This window comes from Filicampus tigris, chromosome 6 (assembly GCF_054856515.1).
Source record: "Filicampus tigris isolate MCC_2025a chromosome 6, RoL_Ftig_1.0, whole genome shotgun sequence".
NCBI classification, from domain to species: Eukaryota; Metazoa; Chordata; class Actinopteri; order Syngnathiformes; family Syngnathidae; genus Filicampus; species Filicampus tigris.
The window spans coordinates 24,012,623-24,028,182 of NC_141222.1; the positions used below are offsets into that span (position 1 = coordinate 24,012,623).

Genomic DNA, 15,560 nt, shown 5'->3' on the forward strand with positions numbered 1-15,560 from the left:
GTGAGTTTAAAGTGATCTTGCCGTAACTTTCTTGTAATCCTACATGTGTGGATGTTAGCTAAATTTTACCATCGTAGATCGGTGGAAATGATGTGTACTAAGTTTATTAATCTGATTTATATGGACACATTTATTAGCCTCACGCGACAGAGACAACTTGGCTTCCGAGAGGGGGTGGTGGGGGCGTTGTATAATGTAACGTAAGCATACAGTTCAGCCTGTTGTTGCCTCTATTCTATTTTTATTTTAAATTGTTCGTCATTTAAATTTTAAATGACATGTCTGTTCTTGGTGTTGGATTTTATCAAATACATTTCCTCCCAAAATGCGACTTATACTCCAGTGCGACTTATATATGTTTTTTTCTTCTCTATTCTGCATTTTATGGCTGTTGCCATAGTGGTCCAAAAAAACCCTTCCGTTTCGAGGCGTGAACTTGCATCATGTTTTTCTTGCCGTGGCTTTTGAGTTGGTGTTTTAGATTTCCGGAGCGAATTTGTATTTTTGGGGGATTTGTTTTGCGGTTTGTAATGTTTGCTTCCACTTTGTTGCTGTTATTGCAGCATTTCTTTCTTACATTTGTGTGTTTTTTGTTGTTTTGTTTTTTTTTGCATTTATGTTTTTTGTTTGTATCATTCCTGTGTTTGCAGCGTTTGGCCGTTTGCAGCACTTATTACTTGCTTTTTTTGTTTTGCAGTTGTTTTGTGTGTTTTTTAGTTTGCATGTGTGTATGTGTCTGGTTTTTTGATTGTATCTTTTTTTTGTTTGAGTAAATAGCAATAGTTTGATACTCAAAATCAATCAACAACAGATAGAAAGAGAACGTTTAATATCCCCTAAATCCTAAATGATTCATTATTCATCTTACAAGTTATGTATAATTCTATGTTTCCAACTTGGTGTAGGCAGTTTTGAGGTGGTGCTTTTCTGTTCCCAATGCACAACACAAAGTCAATAAAGCCATGCCTGGATGATTTTGCTCGCCAGAATGTGAGAGTCCTGAATTTCAACCAATCAAATCAAACACATTTGGGATGAAGTCTCCAAATGTGTTTTGTCCATAACAGGAACAGGGGTATGGATGGTGCTGCAATGCGTGATGTCACAAGTATGCATCTCAAGAACAAACAACAACTGGAGGAAAGAGCGAGCGCACACACGCTCATGCACATACACGGACGTGCGCAAGAGCATGCAAACACACACACACACACACACACACAATCTGTCACTTGGAGAGAAAAAAAACCTGATATAGCTTTGTATGCCAAACATTCTGCATGGACTGTCATGTTCTTCAGGCTGTGATGACTCTGCCAGCCTGCCATCTTCCCAGCAACACCAAACACAAGCGGCCCATTCTTTCTTTCTTTCATTCTTTCTTTCATGCTGTCAGTGTCACAATTTGGCACTTAGCGCTTTAACCCCGTGTTTGCCTCCGCGCTGCCGAAATAACGTCACTTGGATCTTATTTGTCGCGTTTCAGCAGATCTCGCCATTATGTAACGAACGTGCCGCTCCCGCTTTTGCGATATTGATGCTAATCACATCAACGCCACGTTGGCAGCGCCACGTCAGCGCATCACCTTAAAATACATCGTCTCATTTTCTCCTGACAGACCCCAAAAAGGGTCGATGAAGGCCGACCCGCACGGACATAAAAATGAAAAACATCAGCAAGGTTTGAGCCATGAAAGGGAAGTAAACAATGAGTGATTGTTATGTTAGCTTTGCCCCACATGGATTCGAATGAAATGGTGGGCGCAATGCTGAAGGCCTCCATCATCACTGAACAAGGTCACTGTGACCACTGAACCGCATGTACAAAGAGACGCCTGACCGCTATATCAACAGATGAAAACAGAATAAATACAATCCATTCTGGGATGCTGTTTGAACTCCCAATTTTTTAGAGCTCGAAACAGTTTTTCTCGTTGTAATATTGAAATATTACAATATTAGTAATATTACAATATTACAAAAAAATCATGAAATATTGAAAATGTTGACCCTTATCCAGTGTCAAGCTATCCCTATTATAAAACCTTTACCTGTACAGGCAACACATAAACAATCATAACCGCCATATATGCGTAAAATTAAGATAGCCACAGTTAATATTAATGTGGAAGTCAACCCAAACAGATTTTTTGTCAAGAATATGTTCCATGCAAGCCCACTAGTTGAAACAAGGCTTCTGATAAATATTGCGTTTGTGGAATATGAGTTAATCCACCCGTTTTTAGCCATCTCTAGGGGCGGCCATTTTGTCATTCCTGTCGACTGAAAATGACATCACAACTGCTCAGGGATCAGGTAACGACCAATCCTGCCTCAGCTTCAGAAAACAGGTTAACCGTGATTGGTCATTACATGAGCCCTGAGCAGTTGCGATGTCATTTTCAGTCGACGGAAGCGACAAAATGGCCGCTCTCTGAGATGGTTAAAAACGGGTGGATTTTGCTGCTTAATTCATATTCCACAAACACAATATTATTCAGAATGGCGTGTTTCAACTAGTGGGCCTGCATAGAACATATTCTTGAAAAAAATTGTTTGGGTTGGTTTCCCACTTTAAGATGAGAAAACAATACAGATTCTCAATTTTATTTACTATCCGCAAAGACGAAATGCACGGTTGAGTGACTTTGTTGACGCACCTGACGTCTCATTCTACAAACATTTTTAACCACTGTAAAAATGCAAATAAAACTTTATGAACGAGCGATAAGGCTGCAAAAAATGCTGGGCAAAATTTCACAGCAACAAGCTTTCCTGCGTTTGACAACAAAGAAATGAGAGTTGACAGAACGATTGTCCCGTTAATGGAACTCCAACTCGGAGATAAGTAAAAACAACTTGTTAGCTTTGTTGCTCTACATCATTGCCATTAATGTCATAAAGCTATATTTTAAATTTTGTCCAACTTATGGTTTTATGACAAAAAAATATAAGGTGTATTTTATACAGAGGTCTCTCATGAGCTTACGTCATGTGCCACTTTCGAAGTACCGGTACATTTTTCTGGAAATGGTCGACTTCCAAATGTGTACATCCTCAGGGGCATCCGCTATCAGTATAAGGAGTCAGCCCTTCCTTTGCAGCTGATTCCTCTCTTGGAAAACTTTTTCCAATATTTTGGAGCACATCTGCTGGAACTTTTGTCCATTCATCCTCCTAATTTATATGCATTATCTGTTGTAGCCCATCACAAAAGTGTGTAATGGGCCTCTTCTACACTAAACTCAATCAAAGATGTCTTTCTGAGCCTTGCTCTGTGCATTGGGAACGGAAAAGAATCATCCTCAAACGGTGGATTCCCTACAAAGTGGGAAGTGCGCAGTATTCCACAACGTCTTGATACGATGAACAATTTAGTGTGAAGGAAACCAATAGAACTGTGATTGATTAATGAAATGATTGCTCAGTGTTTCCCCGTGCTTGAGTCCAAATAGTAGAGTACTCCATCCCTGCATATGCCGGGCTAAAATAAGCCATCCGCATGAACCTCAAGATGGTGACAAGCACGTCACAGCCCAAGGAGTCCGTCAAGCGAAGGCCCTGACAGCTAAATAATAATATAAAAGAAAAACTGCTTACATGGGTTTTCCACTTCCTGCCATACTTCTGAGTTTGCATAATCTCACTCTCCTCTTTCGACTCACTTTTTCTTGCATCGAATATGTGAGCAGGAGCACCCACACGCACACACACACACACACACACACGTGCACGTTTCTTCGGTACACGGTTCACAGTGACGCCCTACACTGTATATGCAGCATAAAAGACATCATCAGATTACTCTGCCCATCTCCTTCCTGTGTGCCTTTATGACCTCTCCATCTCTGCTTGATGACTTTGCTCATGAGACTTTAAGCGGCCCCCTGGCCTGACAAGAACCATGAGTCGCCATTAAAGTTGAGGAAGGCCCCTCTTATTAGTGCAAACGGTGGCACATCACCAGCTAATCGGCTGTGGACAGCAAGTGTGGCTATGTGGGAGGTGCGATGCCGGCGGATGGTGTGTGGGAGAGGAATGTTTTAGCTTTGAGGAAGTGTGAGATCGCCATAATAGACAAGTGTAATTGATAAGCAGAAGACGAGTGTGCCCCCCAAAATCCTACTATGCTACACTACACATTGCAAACATGGAGTGAAGAGCATATTAGAATTAGATTGAGCAAAAACATAAACATACACACATATATATATATATATATATATATATATATATATATATATATATATTCTACAACTCATATTTGAGGTTTAGGTGAAAAGGGAATGGTGTATAGTGTTATTTGAATTCATATGACATGAGTGTAACATTTCATTTTTTTTTCTAATGCACTTTTTTTTCTCTCCAATGTGGCTCACAAACTGTACTCATTTGTAAAATTGTATTACAGCGTGCTTAATGTTGTAGTAGGAATATGCCATTAAAGCAAGCTGTGTTCGCACATGGCCCACGGGCTGGACTTTGTACACTCATGCTAATACAAGACAATGTCATAATTGTGGAGCCAATTAACAACGGGCCCAATAAAAAGGCAACTTCCCTGAGGCATCCCAAAAAAATGTTCCTTTCATCTCCCCCGCCCTCCAAATGTGGAACACTAACCAGACAACATTGAAATTATTTTGTATAATAAACATTAACTGGAAGTTACCACGCTTTTAGGAAAACACTTGACACACATTTTTCGCAGCTCTATTCGTCGTCACATTCTCGATGATTTGACTGACGCGTTTTAAACACGTCCAATTTACGCGCGGAACAATCACAAACACGGCACGTGGATTACTTTTCCATAGAAGCCGAGCCGTCCGAATAATAATTCTAAAAAAATACAAAGTAAAAGAAAGTGTGCTCACCGGAGAGTGCCAACGCGCGAACGATGCGCGGAGAAATTCCGAGGAGTTTTCAACCGTCTTTCTTTGCCCTCAAGTTGAAGACAAGCAGCGCTCCCACAGTCCCGAAGCAACTGCAAAAGAGACGAGGAGGGGAGAAGGAAGGAAGAGGGGGAAAAGGTGAGAGGAAGACACACCGCAGCCTCGGCGGCAAACACACAAGTACAAAACAATGAGGAAAAAAATAAAAAGAAATTAAATTGCATCCATAATTACACACGTTTAGCGTGCTAATTGATATCCGTGGGGTGAGATGGACCAGAGAAGCGGCAAGTGCACCGGGCCAGGCGGCAGCTGTCAGACTTCACTTCACACTGGAGCTGACGATGTGTACCGAGATAAGCACACTGTAAGGGTGAGCGGAGAGAGAGAGAGAGAGAGAGAGAGAGAGAGAGAGAGACAGAGAGCGAGAGAGTGAGGGAGAGAGAGAGGCGCAGTGAACATAAATCACGTAAAAGTTGCTCAAGCTGAGAAAATATATGAATCACAAAGTAAACTATGTGGATATGTGGTGCAAGTACACTGCGGGCTGAATAAATAAATTAAACCAAAAGCATGCGTCGTTGTAAAGGTAGAATTGTTAACACGGCTCTAATATTGAGTTTAATTATGTTGTTTTCTGATCATTTTATATGTAGAATACTGACTGTTGCAAAAAGTTGAAAAAAAAAAAATTGCTCAGTGCAAAGTATTAAGCCACCATTTCGGGAGCTTGAATTTGAACGTGACATTTTGTTTTAATGTGACTTCAACATTAATGTAAATTACAACCCCGTACACCCCCCAATAGTGACACACAAGTCAGGGTGGAAATTATGGTCTGTGTCATCTCAAGAGGTACGGAACATTGCATTAATCTGACAATCTGAATGTCCGGGGAACCGCCATGTTGGAAGTTTCAATTCCTCTAAGGTAGTAATTGTAAATACAATTTATTCTTGTGTCAAGGTTGGAATCCCTCCTTTATTTATATCATACATTTCTGTTAATGAAGATGTCTCAGAGAATTTTGGAACATAATAACTGTAAAACTGACAACTGGTTGTTTGTTGGAGAGATGCTAGTTTGCTTGCTGGCTACTGTCGTGGTTCCCTTGAGCAAGTCATCGTCCCCACCAGCCAAACTAAATATGGTATGACTCTTGACCATTCACTGAAACATAAAATAACTGTACAATTCCTTTTGCAACCAACATTTGGGGTAACTGCTGAACTGAACCATTGAAGGATAATCCTCAACAAAGGGTGTTAAAAGAAGAACATTGTGAAAAGACAAGAACAAGAAAGAACATAAAAACAGAAGTTACATAAAGTAGACTCTAACAACTCGTTGTGTTTTACTGTCTTTAAGTCTTGAACTTGCTACACTATGACAATCGGACTGTTTTTGTCCTGATTTTGCCCTTTCGCGATCTAGGATGTCAAACACCCGACCATCTTATGTCGTATAAGATTGTCTTATAAGTTTATCGTTTGTGCGGGGATATATTAAGAGTAGATTTGTCCAGATATTAGGGTCCGAGACGGGTCGGGGCTGAAAATCTGCCAAAAAAACTGTTACCGTTCCAGTGTCCCGTATGTGGGACAGTTGCTCTGTATAGAAAAACCCAAGGGAATTTACGTCACCAGCTGGAAACTTGCCCGGGCATGTGATACACCGTTAAAAAACAGAGTTCGTGGAGATTTGAATAACGCCCACCATTTTAAGATACAATCATATCTGCAGGCTCAGTGAGCACTTAAGTCAGACACTCGCAAACACACAAAAGATACGGAACTCACCATTTCAGTCTCATACATTTCCAAGACAATGTCATAATCCATCAAAAATTGTCCTATTACCTTGATAGGGGTCCAATAAAAGTATTCCAGTAAAATAGTTAGTCCACACCAAGCCTTACATCCATAAAGCTACGTTATTTGCTGCTGTAAACGTTACAAATATCCATTTGTTATTTATATTTTTGTATATTTTGGATATATTTTTGATCGTAGATTGAATTAGTTTGAACGGATTAGCCACGCGAGATATCAAAACATAAGCAGGTCCTTGGTGTTTGACACCTCATTTGATCCAATAACCAAATGTTTACCCTGTCACCAGGTCCACAACAGCCAATGAACAACTTAAAAAGTACCACCTCCCTATACGTGGATTTGTCCAGATATTAGGGTCCGAAACGGGTTGACAGTCTTAAATATTGAACGTGTTCAATTTACGACCAAAGATTTTCATTTGTGTGAGGAAAGCCTTTGTCTACCCAAGTCAATGAATCTGTGAACTGTGACGTAAACCAAATTCAGGCAATGAAAGAAGCATCCTGACAAGGAAGCGGCAGTAAATAAAGCAAAATGCTTCCCTGATTTTTTAACTTTTTTTTTGTCTGTGTATAAGTGGGTTCCCCAGACGCCAAGAAGTAGTCAGTTTTCCTCCACGATCCCGAAAACATGAATGATAAGTTAATTCAAGATTCTCAATTGTTCGTAGGCGTTATGGTTGTTTGCTTATACCAGTTCAGGGTGTACCCCAAAGTCAGCTTGGGCGAGGCAACAACACACCCGTGACCCTAGTAAGGCTAAGGGACACAAAGAATGGATGGGTGGCTTTACGGTTTTTACGTCTTAAACTATTGACAGACGCTTTCAAGCCATATCCAAACATTTGTCAAACCTGACTGTGGCTCACCATACGGTAAACATACTGTAGCTCAAACACACCAGTACACTTTATGAAAAATATATGGCGCTCGCTAATTTGACTCCGGAACAGATTATTTCAATTTTAAATATTTACTAAGGGAAACGTGTTTGGAAATATAAATAAATCAGAAACAGATTGTGTTTAAAATGAGAGGTTCCACTGCATTCACACTTGGCATGAGAAACAACAAGCTGCTGAATGCTTCATATTTTGTTATATTTTTCCGCCATTTTGATTCGATGTTTTACAATGCTGCAATAATCTGATACCTGAGAATGCACGTCCTGCATCCCCTTTATCACAAGTAGTATAAATAGGTTGGACAGGAGACATAGGTTGGAAGATAGATGGCGCAAGTGACAAAAGGTCCAAGTTCAGGGTGAGCTCCAAGTGTAGCTTCTTGTATCCATAGATAGAAGGAGAACTTGGAGGAGAAAGAGGAGGTGGAGAAATCCAAACACTGGGTCTTTTCATATCTCATTCCTGACTCACTTGTATGTTCTGTCCACCTCGCCTCTCTATTTTGCTCTCTCTCTCTCTCTCTCTCTCTCTCTCTCTCTCTCTCTCTCTCTCTCTCTCCCTCTCTCTCCCTCGCCATCTTCATTCACTGTGTCACTCGACCTTTTATCTCGCAGGTTTCCATGCTTTTTGGTACTGTTCTCTCCATCTGTCTCGCTCTCTTTCCAGGAGCATCGCGATTGTTCATGTGAACTGGCGTCCACAACATCCTGCTCTCTATTTACAGACCATGTGGGATGGTGCGTGCGTGCGTGCGTGTGTGCGTGCATGCGTGTGTGTGTGTTCCTTTTGGCATGTGTGCAGCCCCCTTTTGTACTCCTGCCGTAAATAGACTCACCAATTGGCCACAGCATTAAGTACACCAGCACAATTTAATTTAATACAAATTCTGGAGCCCTCTCAAAGATAACAATTGCCATTTTTTGCTTGTTTCATTTTAATTTTGTAAAGCTGCATTGATACAGAAAGCCGTTTCAGACATGTCTGTTGGGGTGTGTGTGTGTGTTAGTGTCCTGCCTGCCCTTTCCCTTGTCTAATGTTCACCTGTGACCTGGCGCTGATTGTGCTTTTCCCACATTTGTACAATGTGTATATATATATATATATATATATATATATATACAATATATATATATATATATTTGCAAAGTGGGCAAATTATTTTGGATTTCTCCCAATGAGCCATCGTTCAACTTTTTTTTGACAGTGACTCAGCTCTAAGTTTGGCTACAAAGTGAATAGAGGGAAGCTGCCACAGGAAGTAAATAAAACTGAGTTAACTGAGTGAATTTTTTTTGAATGCATTATTGGTCATCCGGCCGGGCCGGAGGGTCCGACCGGTCCGGCCCAGGGACGGACTGCCCAGCTCTTTATATATACAGTATATATCCTGTATATATTCATTCAATCTCGTGTCTCATTCCGTCTCGTCGCCAGTTTGTTGTACCTCATCGTCACTCTTCTAGCACTTATACCAATGCCACTGAAGTATTAACCCTGATCTCTTTTTTTTTTTACCATGTCTTTTTGCCCAGCAATTTCAATAGTGTTGCCTGATGCTTAACCGTGTACTGAACCCAGCCTGTTTTGTTTTTTTTTTCATTTGTTTTTTTGTGTGTTTTTGGAACACTTTCTCGCTTTGAGTTCATGCCAGTTTCTAATAGTTGACCTCTCTCATGCAGTTAAATAAGGCAATCAAAATATTAGAACAAGGTCTGAGTGTCATGCAGTGCACTTCTACACCACTGTAAACTACAACTTAATCTTAAATCTGGATTCAGATGCCCAACCCCCCCCCCCCCACCGAACGCCCCTCCTCCAAAATTAACAGTAATCTTGCTTGGGTTTACAGACATGTGGGCAACTCACCTGGGACTAAATAAAGCGCAGACCAGTAGTCCACCTACTGGAGCATCCATGTGTTGTGTCCCATCCATGTGAAAGAAACAACGAGGGAAGCAAAATAACAGACTTGCCCCCGCTGTGCATGGATCAATGAGTCAACTTGGCCATTTTCAGAAGTGCTTAATCAATCACATCATTCTTACTTCTCCTTGTGAGCAGTAAGGGCAGGCGGAGGAGATGTCATTACTTTGCCTATTACGCTCGGCTTTTTTCGAGATTCTTTAATTGTCTGTCTTAAAATGATGGTGACGCACTTGCTTCTATAACTGCATCAGCCCGACCAGCATCCTGCGTACGGATCTCACAAAAAGTACGGTAACACTTGAGTCAATTATTATTTCTTGTTATTCATCAGATTTCTGGGCCCCAAATGATTTGTCTCATCAAATCAAACTATAACGGGACATTAGTATTTTACATGGTAGCATCAAACAGTTAAAGAAGGTGAAGAAAGGGAAGGAGCAAATTGGAAAGCACGTTTGCATGTTTGTTTAATGTGCTCTGCATAGAAGATGCTGCCAAATAGTGAGCTATTAGAGCTTGCTTTCCTACTGTATATATCGTCATAGCTGATTGGCTACTGAGCTCAGCAAAGAACGTATCCATACAGCAGTGAACGTTTGATTGCAGCCATTACATTGGAAAACAATTAATGTTGCAGTGAGGCCGATTCTTCTTCTCTCTGTCTTAATTATCCATCCCTTGGGCTGTCATCATTAAGGCTCGCCGGTGGAACTTGTTTGGTGCTATATTTTTAACGCGACGACAAACCAGCTCAGCAGAAAAGCGCTGCATATTATTCACAGTGTGTGTCTTGGCTCTGCACCATACACTGACATAGTATCACTTGTGGGCGCGCCATTTTTTTTTTTTTTTTAAAGCCTCTTTCTTGTCCCCACCATGCCCCCCCCCCCCCCCCCGCACCCTCCTCCTCATTCCGCTTTTCCCTTCTGTCATCCTTACTCCTATTTCTTGTCCTCAATAAGATATGAAGGAAAAAGTGCTTTCATTCACATTGCGTTGATGTGCTTACAGGGTCTCTATTGCGTGTGTTTGCGCGTGTAAGTTGGGCTGACTGTGCATTGTGCGTGTGTTGGTTGTTTTCTGTGCAGCAGGAAATTCAAAAAGTAGGCCATACCGACCACCCAGGGGTTTCAAGGCTCAGGGGGTACATCAGCAACATGGTTTAAATAAGGGAAAAAAAGTGCTTCAAACACATAAGGAGTGAAAAAGGACAACACACACATGCGCAAAGACATCGTTGCCATTGGATAGAGCATATTTTCCCAGAAACGCTTCATCAAATGCATATGATCATAAATTCTTTCCAGGATTGATAAACATCAACATTTCGTGTGCACGACGTTCGCCCAGCTTCATCTGGTGCCCGCTCATTTTCTTCTCGCTCACGGCTCGCCTCGCTGACAGGCCCAGAGCGATGAGCCCCACACCTTCTCGCCATTGATCCATTTCAAAGTATAATGGATACGAATGGGATCGGCTCGGGTTTGCCTTTAATTTGATCACAGAGGTGACAGTTACACTAACACAGTTGAGCACGTCAGAGGTTCTAACTTATTTAATCAGTTTCGGTGCTGGCTGCAAATCATAGCGACCAGTAAAATGATGTCAGCCTTTGAATTACAAATAATAACATTTGCAGAGCTGGGCATTCCGCCGAGTCGACGGAACGGTCCGTCTATCCGCCAGTGACGGACGCGCACCGTATCGAATGCTGCAGACAAATCCACCAAAACAAGACATACATTGTCTCCAGTGTCATTTGCCAGGAGGATATCATTAAAACTGACTCTGTGCTAGGCATCAAATCGAAACCTGACTGGAAAACCTCCATGACATTATGTCCATCCAAGAACGATTTTAACTGTGAGTGCACCACTTTTTCCTGAATTTTTAGAAATAAAAGGCATCTTGGAAATGGGTCTAAAAATTTGACAGCACACCTTGATCAAGGCCAGGTTTCTTAGGCAGGGGTTGCAATACACCATGTTTAAAATGTTGGGGGACTACACCAGAAGACGGACCGCTATTGATAAAGGCCAAAACCGATTCACCAATACTCGGGGGAACCTCCTTAAAGAAGTGAGGAGGAACGGAGTCATAATATGGCAAACCACATCCTCCAAAAAATGCCAAGGAAATCGCCTCAAAGGAATTCAACACTGCAGAACAAAGGATGTGGACAGAGGGGTCAAAAATGTGGCGTTCGAAACGGGAGCCCTAGCTGTAGCAACCTTGTCAACGAAAAATTGCAAAAATCTATCGCACATTTCAGGGGACTAGTCCATGCAAATTGACTGACGGGGCTTAAGTTCAGAATCAATTGTTTTTTTCTCGATTTGCCTGAATGAGACTTGAGAACTGTTCCCTGTTGGACTCCTTCACCCTTTCTTTGGTAACGACACCGGCAGTCCTTTAGGATTTGATAAGAGACCTGCAGCCTGTCTCTTTTCCACCTACCTTCAGCTCTGCGGTATTCCTGTCTAGCTGCACGAGTACTCTCATTAAACCATGGCTCCGGTCTAACTTTTGGCCGCATGTTTTTTAATGGAGTCACAGAGTCCAGGATGTTAAGGCAAGATGAATGGAACCAAGTGCTGAGTTCCTCTGTGTTTGAAGCGGGAATATAAAGCCGATCAAAGGCATCGGAGAACCAACTAGCAGTGAGGGGGTTAAAAACCTGGCGCCGGCGCTCACTAGCATGGTCCCCCATAAACAGGATGCGATCATATAGCAGCATGATTTCAACAAGAAGATTTGAAAAGTAATTCAGAAACTCCTGGGTGTTTGGGAGGATGGTATATGAAAGCACAGAGCACAGGGACGGCACAGGCAATTTCAAAGAAAGTGCCCTCAAACCTGGTGAATGTGGCAAAAATACACTGTTTATAATAAAAATTGTTTGTAACACTCATTCAGTGCCAAAAACGTTTTTGTATGTCTTTTCACAGTCCAGCCATTCAACCACAGGAACTTATTTAATTTTTTTCCCAATTTTCTTTAAATGTTAGGGTAAAAGAGGGTCTGAAAACGTCTGGCACTGAATGAGTTAAAAACAGTCGCCGCCCCTCCACCACGACCTGAAGTTCTCGGCTCGATTAAATATGCAGGACGCAAACTCGGGGACGGAGGGACGACGCCCAGCTCTGCCGAACATCACCATCAAATTGCAACGTACCCACCCGCTGGAGTGTTGCTCAACAAACCATAGTGGTGTCAAGACAAAGTGACATTGAAATGTTTCTTTTCCAAGATTCCTGGGACCATCAATAATCTCATATGTATTAGTCTACAGTATATCCACTTCTGCCTTGATGGGTTAACCCCCCACTGAAATCTTTTTCTATTCACGCATTGTTGCCAGGGCCCAACACAGCGGAAAATAGAAGCATCACATAACCGCACAATGTGGGGTCAGGGCAATTTGTTGGACAATGGTGATGAAAGAGAATATTTTGTCATCATTCAAGGGGGGGGGGGGGGGTGTCATTCAAGATGCTGAGTCGCACAGGCCCCTCTTTCTCGTGTATCTATGTAGTTTGCTTTTCAAGGTGTCAGAAAGAATATACCGGACATAAGGACATACGTTGAATACATTTATTGTTACTTCACTTGTGCCGAGAAAACATGGAGAACAGCTGTGCTGTGTTTGAAATGTATTGTTTTGTCTGAATTGTTGTCTTGACTGGCTTGCTCTTTCTTTCTCTTCTGCATTTCACAGATAAGACAAATCATTTTCTTTTCGTTTTACACTGCAGGAAAACAAATTGCTTCGGGCACAGTTTCTAAAAAGATCATTTCACTCAAATTAACAAAATCAACACAAGCGTTTCTACTTTATTTAGTGGCTTTTTAGTACGATAAACAAGTTTTGCTCCTTACTTTTTATCCATTCTGCGACTGCATTAGCATATAACAGCAAAATTCAGAGGCATTTATCACACTTTACATTTTATTAAATTGTCCCGGAAGAGTGCTTATTGTAGGGAGACCAATTAAATGCTGTCCGTGAACATTTTACAAACATATTTTTGCATGAACTTTCTTGATATGGCAGATACATTCATTCATTAAATAAAAATAGTCAGAACCCAGTTTTCAGGAAGCAAGGTTATTTTTAGTTGGTGCACCAATGGAGCATTAATCATACCAGCGCGTCAGATCAGCAGGTCCTGTACATTGCTATGAATCGTTTTTTCTCAATCGTTTGTCCATGCAATACAACATTGAACTTAATGGATATTAGATGCAGTATTTTCAAGCTATCTAGGTCAAAAATCAAATCCACGCATGTTCTATCACTCCTTTGTACTGGTCACGGTTATTTTATTTTGAACTAATTGAGAATTTAAGGGATTATGTAGGCACAAGATTTCTCTTAATTAAAAGAATATACATCGGAAGTGAATTCAAGTGGATTCAGATTCAAAGTAGTAAGCCATGTGCCATTTGTTTGGCCCACTGTGACCATGTGCTTCCTATTGTCACAAATGCCGGCTTCACATGGTGAAGTGTGGAGGCAAGGGTCGGAGGACCCAATCGCAATGAGGTGAAGCAAGATTTCCTAAATAATCATTTATTTTCAAAAGTAAAAAGCCAGACAAGACGATGGGAGAAACAAAATACTAAATGAACAAAATCCTAAAAACAAGGTTCAAAGTAACATAGAAATGCAGGGAATAAACCCACAACATAACAATTAATCGACAACTAATTGATTACCAAATTAATCGACGGCTATTTTGATAATCAATTAGTCGTTGAGGGCATTTGTCCTCAACCACCGGACCGTGATGATGGTGACAGTTTGACCCTGCATGGTGTATTTTCCATTTCCATGATTTACTAAGTGATTGTTTTTAGTTCAAAATATCAACATATACTAGCAGTGGTACATCGGCTTCTCTACCTTCGAAGTTTGACTGTATTTTCCTAAACCAGTACACCGTTTCTATTCATTTTGACTGGTACCAATCAAATACACTTGAAGTATTTGTGGTCAAAAGCTCATCTCAGTCCCATATTTTGTAAATCAACCCTACCAGTTTTCTCTCTTTGCTGCAGAGCATTGCAATGAGAAGCCCCCACTACCACCCTTTTTTGTTTGTTTGTTTTTGGGGGTGCTTGGGTTGTTTGTTTGTCATACTGTGATCCCCTGCACAAATCTCTGGGTCATTACCACAGTCAAATATCTGAGGCTGCCGTGCTGTCACTCTCCAACCCTGCCAACTTATTAAAAAAAAAAAAAAAAAAACACTGCTTGTGCATAAATAGCGAGTGGCCAAGGACAATGGGAGATTTCAGAGACAATGATTCATTCCACTCTACCCTAAGGAACAAATTAATGCGGAAGTCAAACCAAACATATTTTTTTCAAGAATATGTTCCCAGCAGGCCCACTAGTTGAAACACGGCATTCCGATTAATTTTGCGTTTGTGGAATATAAGTTAAGCAGCAAAATGCACTCATTTTTATTGCCATCTCCGGGAGCGGCCATTTTGTCTTCAGTCGATTGAAAATGACACCACGACTGCTCACAACGACCAATCACGGCTGACTTGTTTTCTGAATCTGAGCCGTGACTAACACTTATTCCACAAACGCAATATTTATCAGAATGCCCCCGTTTCAACTAGTGGGCTTGCATAGAACATATTCTCGGAAAAAAAAAAATGTTTGCGTTGACTTTCCTCTTTAAGACTAATCTAAGAAAGTACAGGAAACACAGGACTGGGAGCAATGTTCACAAGTGGCCCTTCAATGTGGTTTGGAATGTTGTGTTTGAAATTTGTGAATCCTCAAAGGGCCTTGTGATACAACTTCTGCCTATTTATTGATATCCCAATTAAAGAAGATAAGTAAGCTCCAGGAAGGAAGACTGGGACGAATTGCAGAGAAGTTGCTGCAGGTTGTACTAGTTAGAATAAATAAATTAAAACTAGGAGGATAAAATGTGGGACAAAGACTTAAAAACAGCAGTGAACTGAAAAACAATTTGCTGG

General features: G+C 41.2%; 1 protein-coding gene across 18 annotated transcripts in view; it reads right to left on the reverse strand.

The window, feature by feature from the left end:
- Window positions 1–15,560, reverse strand: part of LOC147146356 (receptor-type tyrosine-protein phosphatase delta-like) — a 197,779-nt gene that overhangs the window by 167,207 nt on the left and 15,012 nt on the right. For all 18 annotated transcript variants that reach the window (XM_086034659.1, XM_086034661.1, XM_086034658.1 and 15 more), the window contains exons 2-3: window positions 5,134–5,260; window positions 4,878–4,987 (exon numbers count right to left, since the gene is read on the reverse strand). The gene's annotated coding sequence lies outside the window, so the exon portion shown is untranslated. The remainder of the gene's footprint in view (window positions 1–4,877; window positions 4,988–5,133; window positions 5,261–15,560) is intronic.